This window comes from Apostichopus japonicus, chromosome 6 (genome assembly GCF_037975245.1).
Source record: "Apostichopus japonicus isolate 1M-3 chromosome 6, ASM3797524v1, whole genome shotgun sequence".
Lineage (NCBI taxonomy): Eukaryota > Metazoa > Echinodermata > Holothuroidea > Aspidochirotida > Stichopodidae > Apostichopus > Apostichopus japonicus.
This window is the reverse complement of record NC_092566.1, coordinates 15,648,852-15,676,798: the sequence shown is the minus strand read 5'-3', so window position 1 is coordinate 15,676,798 and position 27,947 is coordinate 15,648,852. Positions and strand designations below refer to the sequence as shown.

The 27,947-nt window shown below is 36.0% G+C and overlaps 1 protein-coding gene across 3 annotated transcripts in view; it reads right to left on the bottom strand.

Moving 5' to 3' along the window:
* Positions 1-27,947, bottom strand: part of LOC139969089 (maternal embryonic leucine zipper kinase-like) — a 174,330-nt gene that overhangs the window by 92,731 nt on the left and 53,652 nt on the right. For all 3 annotated transcript variants that reach the window (XM_071973864.1, XM_071973863.1, XM_071973865.1), the window contains exon 5: positions 3,868-3,982. The gene's annotated coding sequence lies outside the window, so the exon portion shown is untranslated. The remainder of the gene's footprint in view (positions 1-3,867; positions 3,983-27,947) is intronic.

Sequence of the window (27,947 nt, the reverse complement as noted above, 5' to 3'; positions counted from 1 at the left end):
CTCATATCTTAGTTTGCTGTTTTGTGATTGATTTATGTAAAAAACTCGATGGACATGTCAAAAAAGTCATGTCAAGAAAACGGCGACCAAATACAAAATGCTGCTTTAAGTCACTGATATTAAGTAACAACTTTGGTAATCAAGATGATATGCAGATTGACAAACCTTCTGTCAGAAGGTGTTAACACAGCTCTGTACGTGACTGTACCGTAATCACCTCTTTGAAGAACATGTCTATTTGTATTTTCTTACGAGTTTGCTATCGAGATGCAACCACCTTTCCACCCAAGCCAACAAGATTATAATGAAGGGACTGTGTGAACGTGTGAAATATGACTGTGTACAATGCCATATTACAGCTGGATTGGTTTTAATACGTTACAATTTAATATAAGATGTATCTAGATCCAATCACGTGAAGCTACCTTAATGACATGCTACCAACGAATCAATATAACTCATTACTATTGCCATGTATGTGGATATTTGTATCATGTTACTTATGCACTACTCTCCACCTGACAATAACTATATAGCGCCACCAATATCAATGTACTTTCCTCAATAAATGCTGGAAGTTGGAAAGAATTTTTTTTTTTTACTCCTTTCAGAATTAAACTAACGTTCATTCATACTTAGTAAAGATTCCTAAATCCTATTGGTCCATTCAGGTCAGCTGACCGTGGTTAATCCTGTGAGTAACGCACGGTAAAATTACGGGGCATCACTTTAATAAATCTTTGGTTATATGTACAGTAACCAAAAATGTTTTGTTTTATGATTTTTCCCCCACACAAATGGTAGTGTATGAATGAATGGGGTTAATCAACGGTCTAGCGTGCGTTACTCACATGATTAATGCACTCCGGGTGTTAATGCTATTGCTGGATGCACTCGGGCTCCGCCCTCGTGCATCGCTTGCATTATCCCCCGATCGTGCATTAATCCTGTGAGAAGCGCACGCTAGACCGTTGATTAACCCCTTATTTACTGATAAGTGGTATTACATGCTTTAATGCAGCTGGTTACGTCTGAAGTGTGACTACTTCTTCTCACCATCTGTGAGGTACTGTAGGCTTTACTCATGTAGGCAGAGATTATAAAATGTAGACTGTAACATTAAAGAAAAACCTAAACCAACGCAACCGGAATCATTAAATTGCAATAATTGAAGACACAATATATAGTTACTGCATGTCATGTTGTATCTATATTCAAATTACATTCTACAATCCTTTTGCTCTCTCTCTCGGTCTATATGAATTACGACCTTCCTTACTGGTTTCGAACCTCTGGACATACAATCAGCTTCCATAGCCTAGTCGTTAGGGTGTCCGCATATAAAGCAGGAGGCCAGGGTTAGAATCCTGGTGGAGGCTGGAAGTGTTTTCACAGTTCTGGATTTTCCAACTCGCTAGGATATATATGTCTATTATTTGCATTCTTGACTGTGATTGGCCAATATGTCAAGTGACCATTCTTGGAAATTCACCATTTTCTAAGAATTTTTTTTGCTGACCTCATATAACGTGCTGTAAATCATTGTAACACAACCATTTCTCTTTTATTAATTGGGTGATAACGAGAAGGTCTGCTTACAAGTGTTAAGTTACCTATCTTCTATACCTTTGTCTGGGATGAAAATGGATGAAAAAAGGCGTTCTTCTGGTTTAGAACTTTCACGACGAATGTTAAACCGATTATTTTAATGCCAGATTCCAGTGGATGAAAATCCAATCTATAAACATGCATGTTCATAGGGCTTCTGATTGGTGGATATGGAAGTAAGAAGGCAGTGATCTTAGAAGGGTCGTTGGGGCGTGGGGATTGTCTTAAAATTGTGACCCACATTCCTTAGCCTCTAGAGATACGTCATATATCTGAGTTTGCATTGGTAGGAGACGGGAAAAGAGAAGATTATGAAGTACTGTAAACTGCATAGTTTCACCATTTACAGCTTACTGTATATATGTAAACATTTAATGAGTTCAAACCAAGTGAATCTTAAATGATAAGTGGAATATCTCTTGGTGAATTCCAAACCAGGCGTTTTGAACTTTTTTTAATATGCATCGAGGGACTATTAAAGTCAAATAGCAATAAGGGCATTTAACTAAATGTCACCACAGAACAGTTCCAAGGCTCAATCATGCACCTAGGTGTTTCCAATGTTAGTATCAGATAAAATGTACATACAGTATTTTACAGATGACAAACTAGACAATTTTAATTTCGTACAATTTGTGTTTATATGCGACCGCTGTGACATATATGTACAGGTAACCCACTTTAAAAGCCAGAATCGGATTGAATTTCAACATTTATTGACAATTGCAGATATAGTATCCTACAATCTACCAGTAAAATTAAAAATACCTGACTTTATAGTTTTGTTTTTTCAGTAATGAGGTCTATGTATAATCTCAAAGTACGAACCGTTCTGCCATAACTTGCGTGGGAGTAAAATATACTCACAGATTCATGTATAATTCACAGCACAGTTTTACTAGGCATTACAGAGTGATATACTCACATTTTCATACAATTCACAACACAGTTTTACTAGGCATTACAGAATAATATATACTGACAGATTCATGTTTAATTCACAGCACAGTTTTACTAGGCATTACAGAGTGATATATACTCAGAGATTCATGTATAATTTACAACAGTTTTACTAGGCAAATACAGAGTGATTCAGTCACATTTTCATGTACAATTCACAACACAGTTTTACTCAGCATTACAGAGTGATATATACCCACAGATTCATGTATAGTTCACAGCATACAGTAGTTTTACTAGGCATTGCAGTGTAATATACTCACAGATTCATGTATTATTCACAGTACAATTTTACTATGCATTACAGATTAATATACTCGCAGATTCATGTATAATTCACAACAAAGTTTTACTTGGCATTACAGAGTAATATACTCACAGATTCATGTATAATTCACAACACAGTTTTACTTGGCATTACAGAGTACATACTCGCAGATTCATACATAGTTCACAGCAGTTTACTAGGCATTACAGAGTGATATACAGTATATACTCTAAAATTGAATGTTTAATTCACAGCAGTCTTACTAGGCATTACAGAGTAATATACAGTAGATACTCACAGATTCATGTATAGTTAAACAGCACAGTTTTACTAGGCATTACAGAGTTATATATGCAGACTCATGTATAATTCACAACACAGTTTTACTCGGCATTACAGTGTAAATGGACCGACTATCTTCATTTCTGTCACACTTAAATTTTCATGAGATGCAATGCTTAGATTTGCAAATGGCATGGAATCAGTTTTAACAATTATGAAACTACAGTAGGTTGCTGTAGCTAGGAAAGCTTCTGTGACTAATTACTGATCACTGCAATTAATAACATTCCATGACAAAATTTAAATTAAATTAAATTAAAATTAACTCCAAAGGTAATTCCATTATATATTTTATTATAAAGGATCCATTGTGTCGCATCCGTAATGCATCTCGGTGAGTTATAAATTTTGTTAAGCAAATGACAAAGTCCAGACTTTCTCTTTCTTGGGAGATCACTTTTTACTGCGTTCCGATTTTTAGCATTCTACAAAACTTTTTGGACAATTAACGGATGCATGAGAGATTAGTTTATTATAAGTCAAAGAAAGCACTTTACACAAAGATGTTTGATAAATCTTTTTCACAATAAACAAGACAAAAACTTGTAAACAGTCGATAAAAGACTAAGAAGGAAAAAAAAAATTAAAGATGACAATAATACAAAAAAATTTAAAAAAAAGGAAAAAGAGAGAAGAAGAAAACAGTAACTTTAAAGAAATGAAATTTGACCATAAAAAAATACACTCACCAGTTTCCAAGGCAGCGTTACTAAGGCAACATGGACCTGCTCATCTGCAGGTCCAAAGTTTGATCACAAATAGACGTGACAGTCTGAAATTTATATCAATCTTTTTGGTGAACTTCTGGAGAAAAAGAAGGAAAAAAAATATGATAATTGCATTAATTTTCCAACTAAAAATTTGGGTTGCATTTCTGTCTGTCGGTGAAATGTCTCTGTGGCATGATTGATTAATATGTCCAAAATTTAATACCTTCCCAAACTCTGAATCAATACTCATTATACCATTTTTGTTGGGCTCTCTTATATGTTGACAATATCCCAAAAAGCATGAGAATTTCCTGTAATTTTCCGAAAAAATTCACTTTGAATGTAACGCAAATATTTGTAATTGTTCTCTGGATCTTACAGTATTTATTTGACTTTAACTTTGACTTTCTGTTTATCGTACTCCAGTGTCTTAATCCGATTATCTGCAGGTAGTCGCCGTCGTTTAAATGACCAGTACACATGTGTCACTTTCAAAACAAAGATTTCCTTGAAATATCACATCAGTAAAATCATTGAAATTGTCACAACTTTTTATGAAGATATCTCAGTCTGCAGTTTCAATCATTTCCTTCATTTGAATCATATTTCCTCTGCTGACCCTTTACCGCACTTGTCATCACTTTACTGCACTTGTCGTCACTCTACCGAAAGTGTTGTAAAGTGTTGACAAGTGCGGTAAAGGGACATCAAGTGATGTCAAGTGCGGTGAAGTGGCGGCAAGTGCGGTGAAGTGGCGGCAAGTGCGGTGAAGTGGCGGCAAGTGCGGTGAAGTGGCGGCAAGTGCGGTGAAGTGGCGGCAAGTGCGGTGAAGTGGCGGCAAGTGCGGTGAAGTGGCGGCAAGTGCGGCAAGTGCGGGCAAGTGCGGTGAAGTGGCGGCAAGTGCGGTGAAGTGGCGGCAAGTGCGGTGAAGTGGCGGCAAGTGCGGTGAAGTGGCGGCAAGTGCGGTGAAGTGGCGGCAAGTGCGGTGAAGTGGCGGCAAGTGCGGTGAAGTGGCGGCAAGTGCGGTGAAGTGGCGGCAAGTGCGGTGAAGTGGCGGCAAGTGCGGTGAAGTGGCGGCAAGTGGCGGCAAGTGCGGTGAAGTGGCGGCAAGTGCGGTGAAGTGGCGGCAAGTGCGGTGAAGTGGCGGCAAGTGCGGTGAAGTGGCGGCAAGTGCGGTGAAGTGGCGGCAAGTGCGGTGAAGTGGCGGCAAGTGCGGTGAAGTGGCGGCAAGTGCGGTGAAGTGGCGGCAAGAGTTGTAAAGCGAAGACAAGTGCTATAAAGGGACAGCAAGTGCGGTTAAGGGACAGTCACTTTACCACACTTGTCATCAATTGCTGTCACCTGATGTCATTTTTACCACACTTGGCGTCACTTTACCATACTTGACATCCCTTTACCACACTTGCAGTCACTTGATGTCCCTTTACCGCACTTGCCATGGCACTTGTCACCACTTTACCACACTTGAAGTCACTTTACCGCATTTGCTGTCCCTTCATCGCACTTGTCAATGTCATACATTCCATAGGTCATGTACATACAGTACTCTTACACATACAATTATAAAAAAAAACATCCAAAATAACACGCTATATTAGGGCCTTTGTTTTTAACATACACTTTCAAAACGAAAAGCACAAACCTTGGAAAAAAGCACCCCAAACCATCCTTCATTCATGCTCCAAGTACGATATTAAGATTAACATGTTCACACGTGGATAAAACCCGTAATCCGTACACACACAGAAATTGGGGGTTCCCCACTATTCCATGATATTGGAATAGGGCAACCCTTCAAGTTCAAAAGTTCACAATGAAATGTTTTTAACTATCAACAAGTCACCACGTGTTTGGAACTTCAGACGAGAAGAATGTAACATATGGGCTATGTAAATATGGGATATTAAACTACTGAGAAAAGTACAAAATTGTTAATATATTTTCAATAAGTACCATATCCATCTTTGGTACACAAAACGTAGCCAAAGATAACTATAAATGACATTAGGGAATATCGGGGTAATAATAAGCGAATCCATTTCATTACAGCATCAACTCTCAAGTACCGTACTGCACTGTTTGTGCCAGTACTGTACCCTAGGCTATAATAATATACAGTCCTGGGCGAAGATGGATTTAAGCTGTATATACTTATTGCGGTTTTGGCTCAAAATGCATTAAATCGTTATGATTATCATGTCAAATGAGGTGAAATACATGTGGTAAGATTTTATACATGGGAACCTTCACAATCATCGTTTGAAGGAAGAATAAATAACAGAAATTTTCAGAATAACTTTGAAGTGTAGCCTTTAGGTCCAAATTACTACGTGAAAAGTTGATTCGTTAGGTTTAGGCCAGTACGTTAATTGATCAGAATGCTATTCAAACTAGGATGACTGGTTTGTAAAACAGTAAAAATAAGTATTTGTGTTTTTTTCTGATAAATCTCCATTGAATTTGGCACCGTTTTTTCATGGCTCCAAATAGTGAAGTTATATTTGCCTTAAACTTAACTTTGTTACAGGAGAAAAATGCACTTTTTCGTAAAATTGCGTAGATTAAGACTATGTTCTTTCATTGATACCAAATTCCCGATTGGAAATGCACTGATCTTGTCAAAAATCAACGTATTAACTTACGGCAAAATTCAACGTTATGTAATACAGATGTTAGGACTTTGTATTGGCTCTGCGTGTACTGTACATGATGTACTGTACATTGCTTTAGTTCGTGGAAAAGGCCCTTTTCAAACTATAGTGTGCACAACGAATATTTCATAGTCATTATATTACTATAGCCCTGAAATATAGGAGCAGAAAATGCTCATCTTCTTTAACACATTATGTAAGCTCTGAAGATGAAGTGTAGCCTAGGAAAAAATTATGCCACACTAACCACAGCAAATAAACTCCCCTTTTCCATGGTAAACTGTGGTACAATACCACAATTTGACTGGGGTATTTTGGTCCTATGGAGGCAGCTTAAAAAAGATTGCGCCCCAAGGACGCAAGCAAGATTTTGCGTCCCTGGCCAGAATATTGCGTCCCGGCGCATAATCCTGCGTTCGTAACAACGCTGTATATATTTCTATATATACAGTAGTATCAAACATGGCATCAGCTCCAGTCCAAAATCCGACATACATACTTCATGCCAAATAAGCAGCTGATACTTACTACCAGAGACAGATTAGTGTGCAGGATTTACATACATCGTATCCCTATACAGCTGAATATTTCATCCACGGTCAGCTTTCTATGTTTATTTATGGACAATCTAAAAAAATTCTCTCAGCTATAATTCAAAACATGTGTAACTTAAAAGACATATGGCAAAAACCCTCCCCCCCCCCCCTTCTGCCATCCCTCCCCAATGACAGTCTGGAATTCTGGATCAATTCAAAATAAGTTACGAGACTGCTTTGCAATAAACTTCCTATCCGCATTGTTAGCATGCTGTAAGTTACATCACTGCCCAGACACGATAAAGTACTTGTTGAAAAACGGAAAACAACGCTGATGTACAGTACATAAGATATCTAGCCTGCTTAAAAGATATGGCAAGGTCTTGCTGGCAAAGTCAAATGTAAAAGAAATGGAAAACTCATGACCTCCAGTGTTTTTCCTTGTTTGTTAACATAAATTGCTGTTTTGCCTAGATGCTGTTTGCCTAGATCATACATATAAGTAATACAGCCTATATGAATTAGATAATACAATCAATACAAACAATATATATATGGACCGTGTCAAACACAAGATAAATGAAAACAATGATGATGATGAATTTTTGCACATACGGATCCAACTTCAGCCGACGTTCTTAAGAGCAAAAATCTTGTAATGCAATTTAAACTGAAGCAGACCTTTTTGTAACCTTGGTGATTCTTCAAAGTTAGCTCAAGTTTTGGGTTGAATGGAATTAAATAAATGCAGAGATAGAAAGTAAATTGAAAATAGGTTGGGAAATGCTTGTGTTCCAAAACACAGCAGAAAATAATTGCAATTATTTTTTTTTTTTATTATATTATAAATTGATAGGAAGTTGCTTGAAGTGTTGTATATATGACAGACTTGACATTTCAATGCCCTCTCAACAATGAGTTCTTACAGACTTTAAAAGAAAATCTAACTGCCAGTCTTTAGACATATACAGGTAGTAAGTTTGGGTTTCAAGTATATATTTCAACTATTTATAATAAACAGCTCTTTTGCATTGAATTTTATACAATACTGTACAGTATATATACTAAACAAACTAGACTAAAGTTAAATTATTTGGAAGTTACAGTATGGTACTTGAATATATATTTTATGTACAGGTACAGTAAAAATATTGTGAATTAAACAAAAAGGTTCGTTGGATGGAAACTTACGTCCGTAAGATATGAAGCAGTTTACTGCTTTTATATCAAGTCTACAGGAGAAATTGTATAGTATTATTGCAAAATTGTTGTCTAATTAGAGCACTGAGAGGAAATTTATATCTACAAGTGTAGGAAAATTACTGTTTATATGAAAATATGAATGTACTCAAGACTTTAAACTTGCACAGCTTAAATTATTATATCACATGTCAGTTATGCATACATACAAGAGTATAATGCACAGTTAAACATGTATGCATAAATTTCCTTTGCATTTAAATATTTCACAAACAATAATGTCACTTCCTCCTGTATGAAAAATAACATCAAGTTACTTTTTTTTTGTGGTATTCATGAACATGAAGCTACTGGACATAACATAACTGTAGGGAATTCATCATTCTCATTATTTATCATAAATGGACCTTGAAGGATATACCTATAAATCATACAGTATATGCGCATACACTGAGATATCGCTTTAAATGTCCCAGTTTACGGTACAGTACATGCAAGTATTCAGTGTCACTTGCTAAACCTCTGATGTGACTTAAAAAGTGACAAATTTCCGCAAAATACTTTGAGAAACTATGACATTTATTACTATTATCAGCAATAAGAGAGATGGATGATATTTCATCCCAGGAACCCAAGTTTGACGCATCTTGGCGTGACTTCATTGCATGCCACATATACTGTATGAATGATATAGATCTCAAGATGTCAATTTTTACGGCAATTTTACGAAAGGTATTCTGGCTTATATGAATTATTGACTTTTCCATGGAAACTTACATTATAAGCAGCTTGATCGCCGAAAAGCTAATTGCAACCCTGCATACTGTGTACAGTGCTTTGTCAAGTATCGATACTAACGTACAGTGGATGTAGTACAGTACTGTAGAAGGCTATCAAAGCTAAATAGATTTTTGCACAGTAATCGCTGAGTTGATAATATTACAAAGCTGTAATATAGTATTAATTGCCCTGAAACAGAAACATCTTATGATGGTAATATCAAACTACTGACTGCTTTTAATATACTGGTCAGGGCTAATCATGACAATTAACAATATTTAACTACTACAGTATGGTCTTTTATAATCCAGCAATTTGCAGGTCACTGCATGTAGCCTACTGTACTTGTACAGTATTATAACTGTACAGTTTATATACAGTACTTAGAGTAATCTGTTCTGCACAATTAGTCACACAGTATGAATGAGCAGGACATGTGTGTTAGATGATCCAGAATAAAACTGAGTTTATTACTAAATATATTAATAATCTTTACCTCCTGAGAAAAAATATGAAACCGTGACCAAATATGGCAATAAGCGCTGGTTAATCAAACGTGTCCACGTATTACAGCGATTGAGCGAGTCCATTTATGATTAAGTTCACAATTAATATGATAATGAAGGCATTATTTATATTTACCATTGTACTGTAACAGTGTAGTATAGCATACCAGCCAGGGAATAAATCCATTTTAATATTTGACCCACCCCCCCCCCCCAAAAAAAAAACAGGGGAAAAAAAGGAAGGAAAAACAGGGGGAAAATGGAGGAAACAAATGAAAGTTTCAACACTCCTTTCAGTGTTATATTTATGAAAAAATAATTCAACCGTTTGATTTAATACACTAAATAAATAGATTTGCTACAGAACATTTATAACGCTAGTTCCAGCCATGGCCGCTGCTGATCAGATATTTGTGAAAATTGGGTGTAACAGAAAGAAAAATGAGTTGCAAATAGCAATGCAAAGAGTAATTGCATTTTTTTTACATTCACATTGAAGAAGGACATAATGTTAAATAACATATCATCTGAGCTTATTTCTCTTCCCTGCATGGTTTTCTTTCAATTGCCTAAATTCGAAAAGGAGCTCCACTAGGGTTTTAGAAATATTGTGACATCAAAATTAGTACCTTGGTGACCGGTATGGACCCCATCGTAAATTACATCTCCCACGTGGCGGGCTACACGATGAGGTCGACATTTTGACAGTTACAGATTACTCAGTGTTCATTAAAGCTAGTACTGTAAGTTAAATCAGTGCTACTATATATACGCTGCAGATTTGGTGGGTTATTATTGGATTGAACTCATTTGCATAGATCTATGCATAATGCATCACGATATATATTGTTGAATTGTTTACTTACTGTACATGTACTTGGTGAAAGTACATATATTGTGGTCTATCATCTTCCAACATATTACAGTACTACTTTCAACACATCTTCAAATTATCAAAGTTTCGTACTTCCACATCGTACTTCCACATTAATAGAAAACTGAGACCCCAAAGGTGACAGTGTAATTTGACATATAATTATATAACCAAAAGGCAAACAAACTTAATGTAATTTTTGTTAAAAAGATTTCTCTTGGCAATTGTGGCAAATTCATTGCCTTGACAGCTGATGGGCAATCTTGCCTCGCAAATCGCCATTTACATCAAACTGTCCGACTACTGTACTGCATAATTAATAACCTACAGATATATAGAGCCTCAACATCATACAACCTTGACTACAGCTGTACTTGCTGAATAATATCTTATCATTTCTTTCAATGAAACGGGGAAAAAATATGAAATAAGAAAAATAAGAAAATAAACAATTGGCCATCAATATTATCAGCTGGGTAGAACCTGGAGGGGTACACAATTTAAGAAAGAATAATTGTGAAAAAACAGACATATTCCTTTTTTTTTTTAATTCCTTTTTTTGTAATTCCTATTTCTCACTGTCAAAATGTCAACAGGTATTGGATATATTCCACGTGTTCTTCACTTCTTGCAAATATTCGAAAAATTTCTGTGCATTTTTAAATCAATTCATAAATTATCGATGAAGCTTCGATTTTATTGTACCATAACTGAGGAAGATACGACTCACTATAGATTTAACTTTTAAAATCTTAATTGTCGGGCCCATGCACACAAATTATTGACCAGTTGAACCATGGGGGAAGCTGGATTTGAATAAATATAGCTCTGGCTGTTCCTGTCACATTAAACCCAATCAGCTGACTTACCTTATAGTGCATGCTTAAAGGTCTTCAGAATTACCTTATATGTTAGATATATACAGCTCACTGTTCCTGTCACATTAATCCCAATGACTTGACTTACCTTGTACATGCATAAAGGTCTTCAGAATTACCTTATATCCTAGATAAATACAGTTCTCTGTTCCTGTCACATTAATCCCAATTACTTGACTTACCTTGTGAATGCTTAAAGGTCTTCAGAATTACCTTATCAATTAGATAAATACAGTTCTCTGTTCCTGTCACATTAATCCCAATTACTTGACTACTTTGTACATGCTTAAAGGTCTTCACAATTACGTTAAATACAGCTCTCTGTCCCTGTCACATTAATCCCAATTACTTGATTTACCTTGTGAATGCTTAAAGGTCTTCAGAATTACCTTATCAATTAGATAAATACAGTTCTCTGTTCCTGTCACATTAATCCCAATTACTTGACTACTTTGTACATGCTTAAAGGTCTTCACAATTACCTTAAATACAGCTCTCTGTCCCTGTCACATTAATCCCAATTACTTGACTTACCTTGTACATGCTTAAAGGTCTTCAGAAGTACCTTATAAAGTAGATAAATACAGCTCTCTGTTTCTGTCACATTAATCCCAATTACTTGACATACCTTGTACATGCTTAAAGGTCTTCAGAATTACCTTATAAGTTAGATAAATACAGCTCTATGTTCCTGTCACATTAATCCCAATTACTTGACTTACCTTCTGCATGCATCAAGGTCTTCAGAATCAGAGCTCTTTTGACTGCAATGGTGCTACTGTTTGTCATTAACACAGTATGGCATTAACACTGTATATATTCATACACAGTTCAGAACAGTACTACAGAATGTATCCATTACTTAGTACCAAGTACCGTACTTACCATATAGGCCCATGTACAAGGAAATCAGAGCAGGTGAAGTCTCTTTCAGCGAAGAGAGGTGACCGTGCCAGAAAATTAATTTTTGTTTTGAAGGAAATTCGTACATGAGGAAACAGGAAGGAATTGTTTTATCAGCTTCATGTGATATGTATTAATTCTGTGAATGTAATTAAGTTACAGTAAAGTAGATTAATACACATATTGCAGCTACTGTACTGCAATTGTACAAACATGATAGCTTAATCTTTGCAAACTATTGCTCCGTAAAGCATTTAAGAATCGCACTAAAAACTTTGCCATTTAATTATAGAGCTCTTATAATTACTTGACACAGTAATCTACTTAATTTAGTCTGGCATCTTCGTTAATTTATAACAGATCAACCCTCCATTAATTAAGGTTCCTGCATCCAAGTACTGTAATTATAAAATTATCTCCAGGTTAAAGACAGTATGATCTCCCGGCTGTCCTACTTAAAATAATGCGAGAACAGCAGCTCTCAGAGATAACTTTCTGCTGATATGTCAATCGTTATACACAGATCTGCTTTTAGAAATGCCGTAAAAAGAAGAAATGAAACTTACTCTTAAGGTAGATGTACAATATTAGCAGAAGGAAACAGTAAGCTGATTTTCTCCATGCTTGCAGTAGCATCTCTCTCTCTCTCTTTCTGTATATAGACAGTACAGTATATATCTAGGTACATCCTTAGAAACTTCTTCAAAGATTTGAGGTCTGCTACCAGCAATTCAAACTTAAATTCAAAGTGAAATTAAAACTAAGTACTGTTACAGTAAGTGTAATGTAACTTAGGATCATATTGCTGTGTGACACTAAGGTACACCGGATATAATTTATTGTTCAAATTCTGTGCACATGCATATCTATATTTATAGCAGTTTAAGAAGGCCCTGAATTTCTTTTCATATAAACTTTACCAGATGGTTCGTGTAAGTTAAAAAAAACAACAAAAAACAACAAAATTCTACATTTTTGCACATTGAGCAAATTTGCTCGTTTTGCATAGTTGTTTGCTACTACATGTACTGTGTGCAATACAGTAGCTAACTCATTATTCACTTGTATTATATAGTTATCTATAGTGTACAACTGATCACACAGTATGGTACCTGATGGCGGCCCCCTATGAATCACTGACAATAGTACAGTATGTATAGCTTCTTGACTGTGCATACTATTTAACTTTGATTAAATATAATTTTAATTTCATTCAAAACGTCTGGGTAAGGTATTTCAAGAGTTCAGTTAAACATAATTTCTTTGTAAAGGGACATAGATTAATAAAATTTAAAACTCACCAACAGAAATGAACCGTAGGTGTTACCTGTAGTACTGCAGGTTCTGTTTGGGCTTTCTGTGTCACAAGATGAATATTAAATTTAGCTAGATACATAACAACTTTTCAAGTTTTGTCTACAAAAAGAAGGACTATAGCAAGTTTACATAAAATCACATGCACTATGTGACAGCAAGAGGGTCATTGGAAAATAAAATACGCATATTGGTTTTAATGAACTCAGTTGCACATGAAATAAATGTAGAAAGTATTGAGAAAGGGAGGGGGAGGAGGAGGAGGGGGGATGGGACAAACAACTTTTCAAAGGTATCCCCAAAACTTACTGGATTGGGGGTTTACAAGCGACGCTACTTACCTGTCTCCCAATCCCATTGCACTTTCCTATCTACCTAACTACACATTTGGAAACATTTTAGCACTGCGCCCTCGCTCCCTGGGCTACGCCCACTTATTCCTCTTTCCGTATCCGGGAAGTTACTACACATGTTTTTCCGCAAAATTATCGCTTGTGATTTATATATGCATTTTGGGAATTCATCTTTGATAATTCGACTAGTGCAATTGTGCAATTGTGGAGTGGGAGACAAGTAAGAGAGTGAAGTAAATCTATTAAAACTAGATGCAAAATTTCTTATATGTAATGATATTTAACGTGTATTTGATTGTGTGTGTATTTTTTGTACTCGAGAGGGATAATTAGCCTCTACAGTGCTAGAGGTGGTTTTCTGTTTGTCAACATGAGTCAACCGCTTCGGCGGACGACCAAAGAAAAGACATCGGAAAAAAGAGTCAAAATTAAAAACTACTCATATTATAGTATTTTGTACTATTCTGCACATGTCTCATTTCCTTTTGTTGACATCACTTTGCAGTCAATCAATAATGGATAACATTTCATTATCTGTGCATGGTTACTAAATTATTCACCTGCAGAGAAACAAAGAAAATATGCTTCCCATTCAAAACCCAGTTGAAGATCTATGCGACCCTTCGACAAGTCATTATAATCTAACTTTTAGATGCTCGATGCTAAAGCTGATAGATATAGATACAGTTTCATATCAGTTGATGTTATTAGTTTACTGACATGAGGCTATGAATATTTAATGGCATATTGGGTTCTAACATTAAATAGATAAAATATTAAATACAATTGCAGCCACCTGTGTACAGTGTGTATACTGTGTCTGCATTATAAGTAACGGTAAATTTGATGCAACAACAAATGAATGCATTGTATATATGGCAGCCTTTCCAAGTTATTAATTTTTCCACTTGAATATATGGGATCGGCAAGCAGGATCTTTGTCAAGCAAAGACCACCGTGCATATAATATGAGATTATAATGATAAGAAAAGTGAAGGTTAAATTATAGTCTACTGTTTTGCACTCAGTACAAATTTCCATCTCAGTTGTAACCGGATATAAAATGAAAAGCAAGTGCGAATGCATAATTATACCGATGACTTTTACTGTAAGCTCTTATTTAAGATGATGTTTGTATTATAATAACGAGCGTAAACGTAAAGAAATCAATTGGATCTTTCGTATTAAGTCTCACATCTGATCACCTGCCTCAACAAAGACTTGGGACCTCTTTACAACTATCAGTTGAACTACAAACTTATGTAATCCGTTATTTGCTCCTTAATCCGCTTCCTGTATAGTCATGGTTTATTTGGTTCTGATTCCATCAATGCAACTTACAGTACACTTATTTAGCGTCACTCTTTAATTGTGTTACATTTTGTAATTTATTTTATTTATTTAAGTATTGCTGACCAAGGTCCCAGGGGGAGCGAACAAAAATTCCATATATTTTCTAAAACATTACTCCTTATTTGTCAATTATGAGTCATATCTTATTTCTCTGGTTTTCTCTATTAATATACATACTCAGTCACACTAAAGACCTACTATAATCAGAGAGTATGCATACAACTACAGTATTAATAAAGGTGAGTGACGCATATCCAGCAGTTATAGGAATTATTATTAAAGTCAATTTGATGAATGACAATTGCATGATTATTATTAAACTTATCTGTTGTAGGCAGCAGCAGTCAAACATCTCAGCACTATGTGATTACACTTCATCGATAGTGTGACAGCTAATACAGTACATGTACAAGTTGTATAGTACTTAGTTAATCTGTCTCAATTTAGAGTTGAATAAATGTATACTGACATAGAATACTGAATTGAGAACCATCCAAGCTTAATTGCATATGGACAGCAAACCATGAGCTGAAAACATCACTTGAGGGTACTGCTTAGGTACTGTACTGTAGATGTTGCAGTATAAACAGTAAAACATTTACACATGTATACACACGCACACAAAAGAAGAAAATCAACCGTAAAATTGCTGGGTTTTATTGAACATTTCTGTTCTTAGCAGATACACTCTGTTAATATGCAGAGACGGTAAAAGAAATCATTATATTAGTCATATGTGCTGGTGATATCCAATTCTCAACTTTAATATTAATGTAAATTACATGCACCATGGAAGCACTGTGTCCGGTTTCAAAATGCATCCCAAGGGTATATAGCCCCCTTAACTCCTCCCTTGCAACCAGATCATCATAAAATTGGATTTCATAACGAATATTAAATATATACTGTACAGTACTGTTGAGACGCTACAGTAATCATGTGCCATGTATAATGAACTGATGCGTATATCATGTCAATAGAATGACTCTCGTCATCACCAGTTAATTAATGTTCAGTATTAATATTAAAAACCATTATTTCTCTTTCTCGTATATACATACAGACGTCGCGCTTGGATGATCGACTAGCACTCCTGCAAGGAAACAATCGAGCCGACCTTGGATGTAAATTTTCTCGCAAGGAAATGACTTTTTAGACATGCATACAGTATATATATCAGCTCTTAATTATCTTTGATAGAGATTATTATTTCGTTCTGAAATTGATTGACAGGTTTTTCTTCAGAAATAAATGGATATTAGTGTAATTTGGCCTTACAAAGGGTGATACATACAGTATAATGAAATACCTGTATAATTTAATATTTGAGGCCTGCATAATTGCAAAATTCTATCCTAGCATGATCTTTCTTTTCAGAGGACGACACTGACGGTCTGATGTGTATGTAATGCAAACAGATGGAGAGAGATATGATGAATTACGAGGTGGCAGACTGGTATAACCGGTTCCCTTCATCAAAATTCGCCAACACGCAGTCTGTACATTAAAGCCGTTCAGATACAGTGCACTGAGTGTACAGTAGCATGCCTAAATTGCAATTTATTGACTTTCGAGCCGTCAGTCTTTAGGTTAACTTTCTTTTCGTTAATATCACCAAGGCGATTCAGCAATTAATTCTGGATCATTCTCACATGATCCCAATAAAAGTTAAGGTGATATACATTTTTTCAGAAGGAAATGAAGTCATTTATTACGGTAATTTTGCAAACTTTTTAGTCATAAATATGTTCACTAACTTCACTTGGTACATATAATTAGGACTTTTGACACAAAGGAGATTGTTTAAGTTTCATGAACTGCAAACTGATGCAGGTACAGTCATTTCTGTAAGTGAATATATAACTCTGTCCCTGGGAGGGGGACGGGGGGGGGTGTGGCATGATGAATATAGACCATTTTCCATATATTTGTCCCTGTCTTATACATGTTGCAACCATCCACTTCTCCATACAACCGCATCATAATTTTTAATAAATTTTACCTCAAGTGTCAATAAATTATACAGCAAGAGGTAATTAAATTATTCAACCCGGTATGCTATATTGGCATACTGAAAACACAAGACAACACACTGCATGACCTTACATGGTGTGCACATACAGTACATTAAACATGAATATTATACTGTACATACATGATATTAATGTTATATATTTGTAAGTTAATATAAATTCTAAAAAGATGGCTAATGTAAAATTGTCATTGATCATTATCATACATCTCTCTGGCTATACAGTACTGTACTGTATCTAGAATGACGTTTTATCTGATATTAAATTGCTTGATATAAAATAAATTAAAGGTTTGAATCTACAGTATGGTATTATAACGCCCCCCCCCCCACCCACGCCCATCCATAGTTAACCTGTATGCTGATGCCTATAGCATGACTTTTAATTTACTGGTTGAATCATTTGAATTAAACTCTGCAGGAGTCTAATGTTTAACTAATTCCCTGAATATGCACAGAGCTACAGGTACTTACAGTATGTGTGTTTATTTCATTAAATATTGGGACCGGAAAACTCTATCTCTCGGCATTAATTTCAACATGACTATCGTAGGCAGGCTAGTTTTGTGTACACAATTATATTATAATACCAAGTGACGTACACACTGAGTGACATCGTCACGATCGTATGGTAACATATGGCTCATTCCATGAACCTGGGTTTCAAAGTGTGACATAGGGGTAAAAATTTCAAATTAGGTTATTTCTTATTTTGTTTTGTATTTTAAGTACTCAAGCATATCTAGTTTCATGAATGAATAATGGTTAAGAATTCTTCCCGTCAGACAGGTAGCTGCAAACATTCAGAGGTATGGAAACTGTCAAAATTGCGGATGTAACAGAGACACCACATTTAACGATGGCCAACCCCCTCCTGACTGAAAGGAAAAGAGCAACCAATTCATGCAGTCACCTTTCAATAATCCATAGGTGCACTATCACATTAAATGTAACATAAATTGGAATTTATTTATTATTGGGGATGAATAGCTTGAAATGTATTCATCAAGCAATGCACTTCAGGTCTTATTTACCCTCCATTTCCTGATATTCTCATCCGTCGCCTCACTTCAACCATATGAAGCAATGGTCACCTCTGTTACATGTTTACATGAGTGTAATACTTGATTAAGATAACAACTGAGCCTCAGGACTCGGAATTTTCATTTGGTACTACCATTCCGCAAAGTTGGGGTAGGATTCTGGGTGTAACGAAGACACCATATCCCTGTTACACTCAATTGTATTTTGGAGTGACGTTCTTTCGGTGGCAGATTTGCAGAAAAATAAACAGACATGAACATAAGGTAATCACAAGTAAATAGAAGACACTTCTTCTTAATTCCTTGACCACTTTATTATTGAAAAATCAACTTGCGGTAACATGGATTCTGGGTGTAACGAAGACACCATTTCCCTTAAACGCAATTGTATTTTGGAGTGACGTTCTTTCGGTGGCAGATTTGCAGAAAAATAAACAGACATGAACATAAGGTAATCACAAATAAATAGAAGACACTTCTTCTTAATTTCTTGACCACTTTATTTATTATTATTATTATTGAAAAATTATTATTGAAAAATCAACTTGCGGTTACATGGATTCTGGGTGTAACGAAGACACCATTTCCCTTAAACGCAATTGTATTTTGGAGTGACGTTCCTTCGGTGGCAGATTTGCAGAAAAATAAACAGACATGAACATAAGGTAATCACAAATAGAAGACACTTCTTCTTAATTTCTTGTCCACTTTATTTATTATTATTAGTATTGAAAAATCAACTTGCGGTAACATGGAAAACAACTTGGTTCAAGCATAATCAGTCGATTTTAGAATTACATAAAAAAATTATGAAACAGCTAATACACATTCTTTTCTTGTATTTTTTCAATTATAATGCAAACTTTAAGAAATTGTCAATACCAACAAATAAACAATCAATTGATCAGTTTTTAAATGCCACCAAATATTTAGCAATGAATGAAACCGGTGCTAACACCAGAAAGAAATTTTTATATATTTTATTATTATTCATTCTGTTAAAATGAAAACATCTTAATTTTCAAATGCCATGTAAACACAATCAAATGCTAAAATATTTTCCTTTTATTTTTCACACCCTACAGGCTCAACATTAAGGACAACAAGCCAGCAGAGCTACGCAAGATATATTGTTTTTAATGCATTTGTCATAGAACATGCTTTTACAGAAGCTTTTTGCGGTTTTTCAACCAATCTTAACTTATGAGCTGTTCCTTTAGCTAGATTCATTCCCAACAATTCAAAATAATTGCAACAGAATCACTCATGGTCATACCTAATGTAAACAAATAAAGGATGGTGTTGTGGTATATATTGGTGTACTGGTTTGCCTACTATGCTGGCAAAGTTAAAAATATTCACCTCGTTCAATGGCGTAAATAGCATTTACAGTCATATTGTGGGTGGGATTTATTGCCATTTTAATGGAAAATATCTTTGAAAAAACAATGTTGAAACTTGTAAATATTTCTACTTTTATTTCACCATTTGAAGTAATGTTTGAGTACATAAGTTACATGTGTATGTTGTTGTGGCATCGTAGGGTCAATGAGGTTTAAACAAATCATAGAACAGGACACAAGAAGCTGCTTTAATAGCCAACAAATACTATTTTAAAGAAAATTCATCTTCAGGACTAAAGAATAAGGAATGCAGGTTCTACCAACCAACAGAAGTCCATGTGAAGGATGGAGTCTATTGTTCTTTAATGTTAGATAGTTTCATTCCACCATATATTTTGTCAATCATTTCGTTTTCTTTGACAGAAAAAGGCCCATTTCCGATGATACCTAAGGGCCCATGAATAATGTACTTACCTGTCACTTCAGCAATATCTGGCCTTGCAGGCCAGTGATAGTACCTTTGCTTCTGGCAAGATTTTCTCAACCTATGCATAAACTTGAAAAAAAAGCTTGCTGCCTCATGATTGACTAATCTTCCTACATAGAACTCATTATCATAAAACACTGCATAATAATGCTCTATTTTCATTAAAATTCCTCGAAGCTGCTGAGTTGTCATGCCCTGGTGTGGTGAAGGACCTTGTTGTCTATGTAAACAAGAAATAAAAATACATCCAACAAATTAGAATGTACAGTACATATGTACCATTGTATACAGAATGTAATCATGTACAGCAAAAGGTGTGTAAAGTGAGAGGTGTTTTATTTGACGTTATGCAAATCCAATCATTACTATGAGGAAGGTTATGCTATATTGTACAATTATATCAAAGCAATTGAGAAGTTAAGGAAATATGGTACCTTGATGTATAACTCACAATTTACCAACATATGAAATTACAGAGAATTCTTATAGGGCATATTCCTGGAAGCTTAATTTGGATGATTTACCTGGTTTTGCCCTGTTGGCCACTTTTTCCTGTGCAGATGTCCTGATCTTCCAGAGAAGTGTGTGCATTGCCAATCTTGTAGGCTGTCGAGTAATGCAGTACTTGAATAATTACCATTTGAAAACAAAGTAATGTTTTGGGTTTATTGTATAACATGTTATGTTAGGCTATAGAATTGTAGTTAAGTATATGATTGTGTACAACAATTCTGTTTATTCCAGAAATATTAATAGTATTAAAAAATGTTTGTATATTATTAAATTATGCGACAATGTTTGATTTCCAGGAACCCAAATAAAGAGGAAAATGTGCCGTGTGCACTCTATTTCTTTTAGTCTGAATATCTTGACAACTGAACAAAGGATGCAATGCATGTCAACCAGTGGCCTTGGAAGGTACTTTTGAGTGGGGGGGGGGGGGCTGAAGACTGCTGGCCGGCCTGGGGGAGGGATCTAAGGGGTGGGGGTGTACCGCTCCCCTTTGGAATTTTTTTGCATTTCCAGGTGGCCTCAGATGCAATTTGGTGCAATATAGCTCACTTCAACCCACCCACTCCATTTTGTATATAATTTTACATTTTCACCTGGCCTTAGATGCAATTTGGTGCTCCAAATGAGATTTTTTTTCTCATTTAGAAATTAAAAAGGGGTTTTCTGACTTGCGAAGCGGGGGGCGGAATGATACTTCCGCCCCTCCATATTTTTCACTGGGGGGGCTGGCGCCCCTAGCCCCCCGGTTCCTACGCCCTTGATGTCAACTGAATAAAGTAGTCTTACCATCAAAGGAGGGCTCATAGCCTAACGTGATACATTGCCTATGCAGTACTAACGTGAATAGGAAAATAATACTGATAGGCCCTAGCCTAAGTCTTAACGAAATTTCTAAGAAAAAAATGTCACATACAGGCTACGTTATCCTACATAGCCGTAGAAAAAAAAAAAAACAATCATTTTAATACTCACCCGAGTTGCTGGAATAATATTTACAGCGTGACTTGCATATTTACAGCGTAGCTAACTTGACCAAGCGTCTCCAATGTAGCCTAACATAACGCTAGGCTAGTATTAGCTCGCGAACGTTACGGGTGTAACATTAGACACTGCATAGTGGTTACGTCGGCGAGATAAAAATCGAATCTGTACATTTCTCCCCTAAATACTAAATGAATGATTAGATTAAACAGTGAATACCTGCCAGTTTTATCGGGGGATAAATACATAGGGGCCTTGCTAACAAAATAAAATTCCGTAATAAGCTACATCAAATTTTCTTTACTATCACTGTATCAGACGTAACAGTCATCAGAAGACACCGTTCATATTAACCTCGCAAAAGGCGAAATAGGCTTCTAGTTACTACTTGCGGCTATCAAAATGTCACAAAGTTGTAATGAAACATGGTGACAAGTTTGAAGCTTGATCTATTGATACATTTGGAAAAAATACACCTACGTTTATTTTTTTTCCCTGCCGTATCTGTTACGGGTGTAACAACCATTGTGGACGTAACATAGAGACACCATGAGTTTCACCTCTCGCATACCTAAAATCGATTCGAAATCAGCGAATACTCGGAACCGACATGAATTATCCATTCAACTTATGTACAAGACAAGGTCAAGTTCATTATTCATCGAGGGTTATTGAATATTTTAAACATATTTACCCGCACGGCGTAACGAACGTCGTAGACACCAACCACGAGTGTTTAGGTTTTATCTTTTATTTTAGTGTGAAAAGTGACCTCAATTAATTTAGCGCTACTCATGATGTTTAGTTCATGTCTGATTTACAACATTTGATGCAAATTAAACCCTATGTCCCTTTTTGCGAAATAAGGTAACCCTCTTCACGACGTAACAAGATAAACTTGGCAGAGACACCATTTGTTACGTCTGAAAACTTCACTATAACCAATGATAATTTAAAAATGTAGTTGAAGGTAAGCTGTGTTGTCTTCCAGCACTAAAACAATACATATCTGTGGATGTATATTACATTTGTTTCTGAGCCATATGACATTCCTTGAACGCTTGCAGGGTACTTGAAATGTTCAGTTAATTTATTGTCACAACAATCACAGTAAATAGAGAAGAGACACCACACTTTTTTTCCATTTTTTTAATTTTAATTGTTCAATTTGGTAAAATTTAGCCATAGCACAATATATATCTATGAAGTGACTACCAAAATATGGGGCTGGAAAAAGTTTTCACTTTGCACAAAGTTGACCTATTGCTGTAGAAAGTGTGACATATACTGTGTGTCACACTTGACCCAAGTTCACGGAATGAGCCATATATAAACCGTAGATGTAAGGGGACTGGGGTTGAGAGTGGATCAAGTTTTTTGGTTTTTGTACCCAGGCTCCATCTTCAGTGACTTAAATTTACTAAAAACTTATCTTTGTTAAAGTCAGAATTTACGTACAGTGCAGCAATGCCGTGCTATGGTACTGTACGCATACATGTTACTTCTGACTTGGATTCCTCTATATTTAACACTGTGTAATTCATGGTATATATAACATGTATCTCGTCATGTAGACAAACCTAAACAACGTTATGACTTGGTCTCTCGTGACCTGATCCCAGGCTTGTACAGTATGCATGTATGACTGACCACTGTTACCGATGAAGCTTCGCTTAAACCAAAGCATGAGGGCAGAATCCTGTCTAGCTTGGTGTGAGAAACAAGATATCATTCTGCTCGTTTAACAAACTAATTGCCTAGCTAACTGTATTATTGTCTCTGACCAAAGAGGACCAAACTACTGTACACAGCTTATAAACCCAGCATGCACACACAGCACCAAAGAAAAATCTCTTACTTGAATATACTGTAAGTCAAGGATGAGGCGGGGAAGTTTCTAACACAAAAATGTGTGTGCAGGGTATGGCGCGAGAAAGCGGGATATATTACATACAATTATATATAAGCTGTACTTGCGAAAAACTTCAAAAATAAAATTAGACATATTTATATATGTACATATATATTCCCTGAAAATTATATTTATTCCTTTAAATTATATATTAATAATATATTCAGCTTTCTCGCGCCATAGCAGGGTTGTCCCACAATGACATAGCAGTACTGCCTTAACTAATTACAAATTACATGGAACAAGTGCAGTGTAATGTTTGTGCCCAACCAGCTGCATTGTGGCATTAATTCCCAACCGGATAACCCTATGTTTATCCTCATGCTAGACATGAAGGAACTAAACAGTTATCAAATAACATTAAGTGATCATATGTATGTTTTTTACACCCAAGAGGGGAGCTGCATGCTTATCAGCTTGTGATCTGATCCAAAGTGGACTAGTACTGTAGGCATGATCACAAGTGCATAAATAAATGGGTATTGGTTGTATGGCCTAGAGCTGTGTGTGATCTGAAAATGTGCTCGTCATCAGACCATTATTTCCATGTGAAAGACGTACAGCCTAGATCAGGGGTGGGCAACCCTTTTGAATGAATGGGCCAGATGTAAGGAGTGAAATTTGACTGGGATGCACCTAACCAATGACATGCTGTTGATTTCAATCCTTTGATTCTGAGGACATTCAAGTAATAGGTGTGTGTACTTAATCTGTATTCACAAAAACCTAATGTCAATACAGTACAGTTGATAATTAATGGGAATAATAGGCCTACCTGACAGCATCATTAGTGCCGATAAATTCTAAGCAGCTAGCTTTTGTGATGATGTAAATAGATTGATTTTTTTCTTTTTTTGAGGCTGCCCAAAAAAAAAGCAAGGGCGCATGTGGCCTGCGGGCCATAGGTTGCCCACCACAGGCCTAGATGATGCATTAATATCACATTTTGGTGTAAATGTACAGCATATCATGCAGCCTGACATTCTTTGACCAAGCCAAAATTAACTGTCATTTGCAATCAGCTTTATCTACCAGAAATATTAAAGTTAATTTTAATTTCTAATTATATACTTACAATTTCAACTGATCAACAGTATTGTGTCAGGTCGGAAAATTTTGAGTTCATGATTGAACGCCAAATTCCTTTAATCTGCTTTCTTTGTAAAGCGCCTTGAGCAGTGACTTTTGTCTACTGATTTGGCGCTATATAAGTCTCATTTATTATTTTTCTTCCAAATTTGAAACTTTGATGAAGTAGAGACAGCAACACATCATTAACTGATATCTCTTATCTTTCCTTTATATTAGTGCTTCGGTCACTGTGTCAACTATCCTAATATATCAGACATTGGAAAATCTAATGTCAACTCAGCTGCTGCTCAAAATACTGGTCATATGTTCACATTGATTACAGTATCGAAGTGTTTTGTACAAAATTCACTAGAAAATTTGATGATTTATTGGCATATAAATCAAGTCAGCTTCTCTGTTCATGCATACCTAATTAGATGATGACTTCTTTCATACTTTAATTAACCCACACCAAAAACCATTCTTCTAATTTAAGTTCATTATAAACGATAAGGGTACCCAAAATTTTTGAATCCCAGCCCAATTGGTCCGTGACAAATTTTGTGTCTAATGGGCTATAAACATGGCATTTGAGATGCATTACAAGACTTGGTTTGCAACAGACTTGAGCGTCGCATATATTAATGATAGGTCAGGCCAATTAAGATGTATGTATCGGTACCTGTCTTTGTGCAAAGTAATGCTAGAGTGTTGAGATATTTGACAAATAAGTGAAAGGTTTTAAAACCTTAATTGTTATAGGTACCATGGAAGCATACACTGACAGTTTATCAAAACTCTTACAATGATTTATGTTAAAGTATACGATGCTCGCTCTACAGTGCATTGTGGCATAATTCCTCGATTACAATAATGTTGTATTGGCTCGGCTAACATGGCAAAAGATACAGTACATCAGTCGATATTAATCAGCGGAAGTCCTGTGCTTTGAAATTTTTCCTCCGTACGCGCAGATGGTTGTGTCAAATTCGATCTTACCTGTACATATAACAACCACCAACTGGTCTTTGGTACCTGTATATATCCATTTTGCAAACTTCATAAATTTCAATGTGCTGGCTCCGAATACTTCAACAAACTGCTCAGTGTGTGGGACAAGCTGATTGTTTCAATTTTACTTTAAAGGGAACATATGTACCTGTTTGCTATATCCAGTCTTCCAGGACGAAAATGGATTTAGGGTAGGCGGTAAAAAATATTTTTATTGATATTTGCACGTAACATGACCAATTTGAATTACTTGGTCAAATGTACAGACTTACTATACTGTAGATTCCTAAGTGTCTGGCAACGAATTGCAGGGTAAGACTCTCCAGTGCCAAGGAAAGACTTCTAAGTTTAGCAAACTCAAACTAAAGGGCTCCTCTGATGGACCTTTAGGACTGATGCAGTTTGAAGGTCACAAAAAAACAAAATCAGACAAAAAACCCAGAGAAATGCTTGATAGGTACAGAGATGCCAACCTCTTGACACAAAAAAACAGACTGAATATCCTAAAAAATCAGATTTTGGAGAGAAAACTTGACACTACCACTGGCCCCTTGGCCCCGGGCCAGTAAAATGTGTTACTGGTAAGAACAGGCAAGTAAAATGTTTGCTTTTTCATTAACATTTAATGAGAAAATTATAAAGCAGCTGATTCCGCGTATTTCCCGCCCATGTAGGCTCGTTGTTCAACGTGTTTGTCAGGGTTTGGGGGGTTACTTGTACATGTTTCTATGCGATTCCGCTTCCTTAAAAAAAAAAAAAAAAAAAAACCCTTTTTTTTTTTTTTTTTAAAGGTGAAAAATCGTATTTTCAAGAGGCAATATCGTATTATCGTATCTCACTTGTCTTATCGTACTAAATACGATAAAATCGTACTGGTTGGCATCTCTGTAGGTACTGTACCATCTGTGTTTCCATGGTGTCTTAGGTTCATGCAAAATTCTAACAACTGACAAGCTTGTAGAAAGTTAATAGTCAAAGTATGATGATGGTTGATCAATACTGTATATATTATGCATCGTACAGAATTTACAGATACTGTACATACAATTTTATTGCCCAGTCAACTATAATGATTCCGATTCTCATGTACTTTACCTGTAGGCTACATGACAATCAGGAAGTTGCAAATTTTTTCTTCATATATCTACTGTACAGTAACTACCTTTCTCATTATAGAGAAACTACCAAATGAAACATCACTTGATATGTCATTGACTTTCAGTTTTAAACTAAGTGTTCTCTCAGTATCTGTCACTGAAGGCCTTCTTCTCACATTTACTAGGGAGATAAGGGTCTTGTTTCACCTCTAGGGGAGGTATTAAGAACTTTAGCTGAACCCCTGGACGGACGCACATGTCCACATTTGGAAACAGAGGGTCGACGTCAATGGAAAGAGCATTATACGGTACGCAAGCGTGAAAAAGGCCACGACTGTTTACAAATCGGTCAACAATTAAGTTATACTGTAGTACTATGTACATGCAGTAGCCTAGCTGTGCTAGCCTCGCGCCAGTTTGTTTTTATGCGAGATTATGCGTTTTTATGCGAGATATGCGTTTTTATGCGAGGGCAAATTACATTTAGATATAAATTACATCAAGATATTTTGGGTCGCACGATCCCCAAGCATTCACACTACAAATCTTGATTGCCCTTGCCCAGCCAGGATTTCTTCCCCCCCACCATCCCCCCCCACCACACCCTCCTGCCCTCCTGAAAAGGAGGATCACAATTGCAGGGTTTGATCCAAAGTATGTGTGCATTCACACAGTTATTATGGAGTTGATCCCCCTTGCAGTACTTTACCTATTCTTCTTTACATGTGAACACCTGGCTAATGGACAATTAACACTGTGAATATAAAGTTTCTTTCACATGGATGTTCATGACATTCATGCAATGATGATCAGCCTAGAACACTCTAGAAAGAAGTGCATACATGTACAGTATTATATTTGGTCAGATTGTTTACAGTAGTTTCTGAAACACTCCTCATGGTTATTTTGAGCAAATTATCTACAGTTATATCCCCGGTCATCGTACAGTCCATTTATAGATGCCACAGGATTTAAGCATTTAAAATGTTTTTAACCAAAACTGCACTCAATGGAGGCTGATTCCAAACAATTCTACTCACAGGGGAATTTTTAATGAATTTATTTATGGACATTACTAAATAAGCTGTCTGAAAAACAACTTTGCTACTAGTCTGAAAATGGTAGCAAGATCGCAAAGAATGATCGATACAGGTATGTACACTATAGGAGATATGTTTACAGTTGGTAAAATTAGACCACTACAGTACTTAGTTTCCTGCT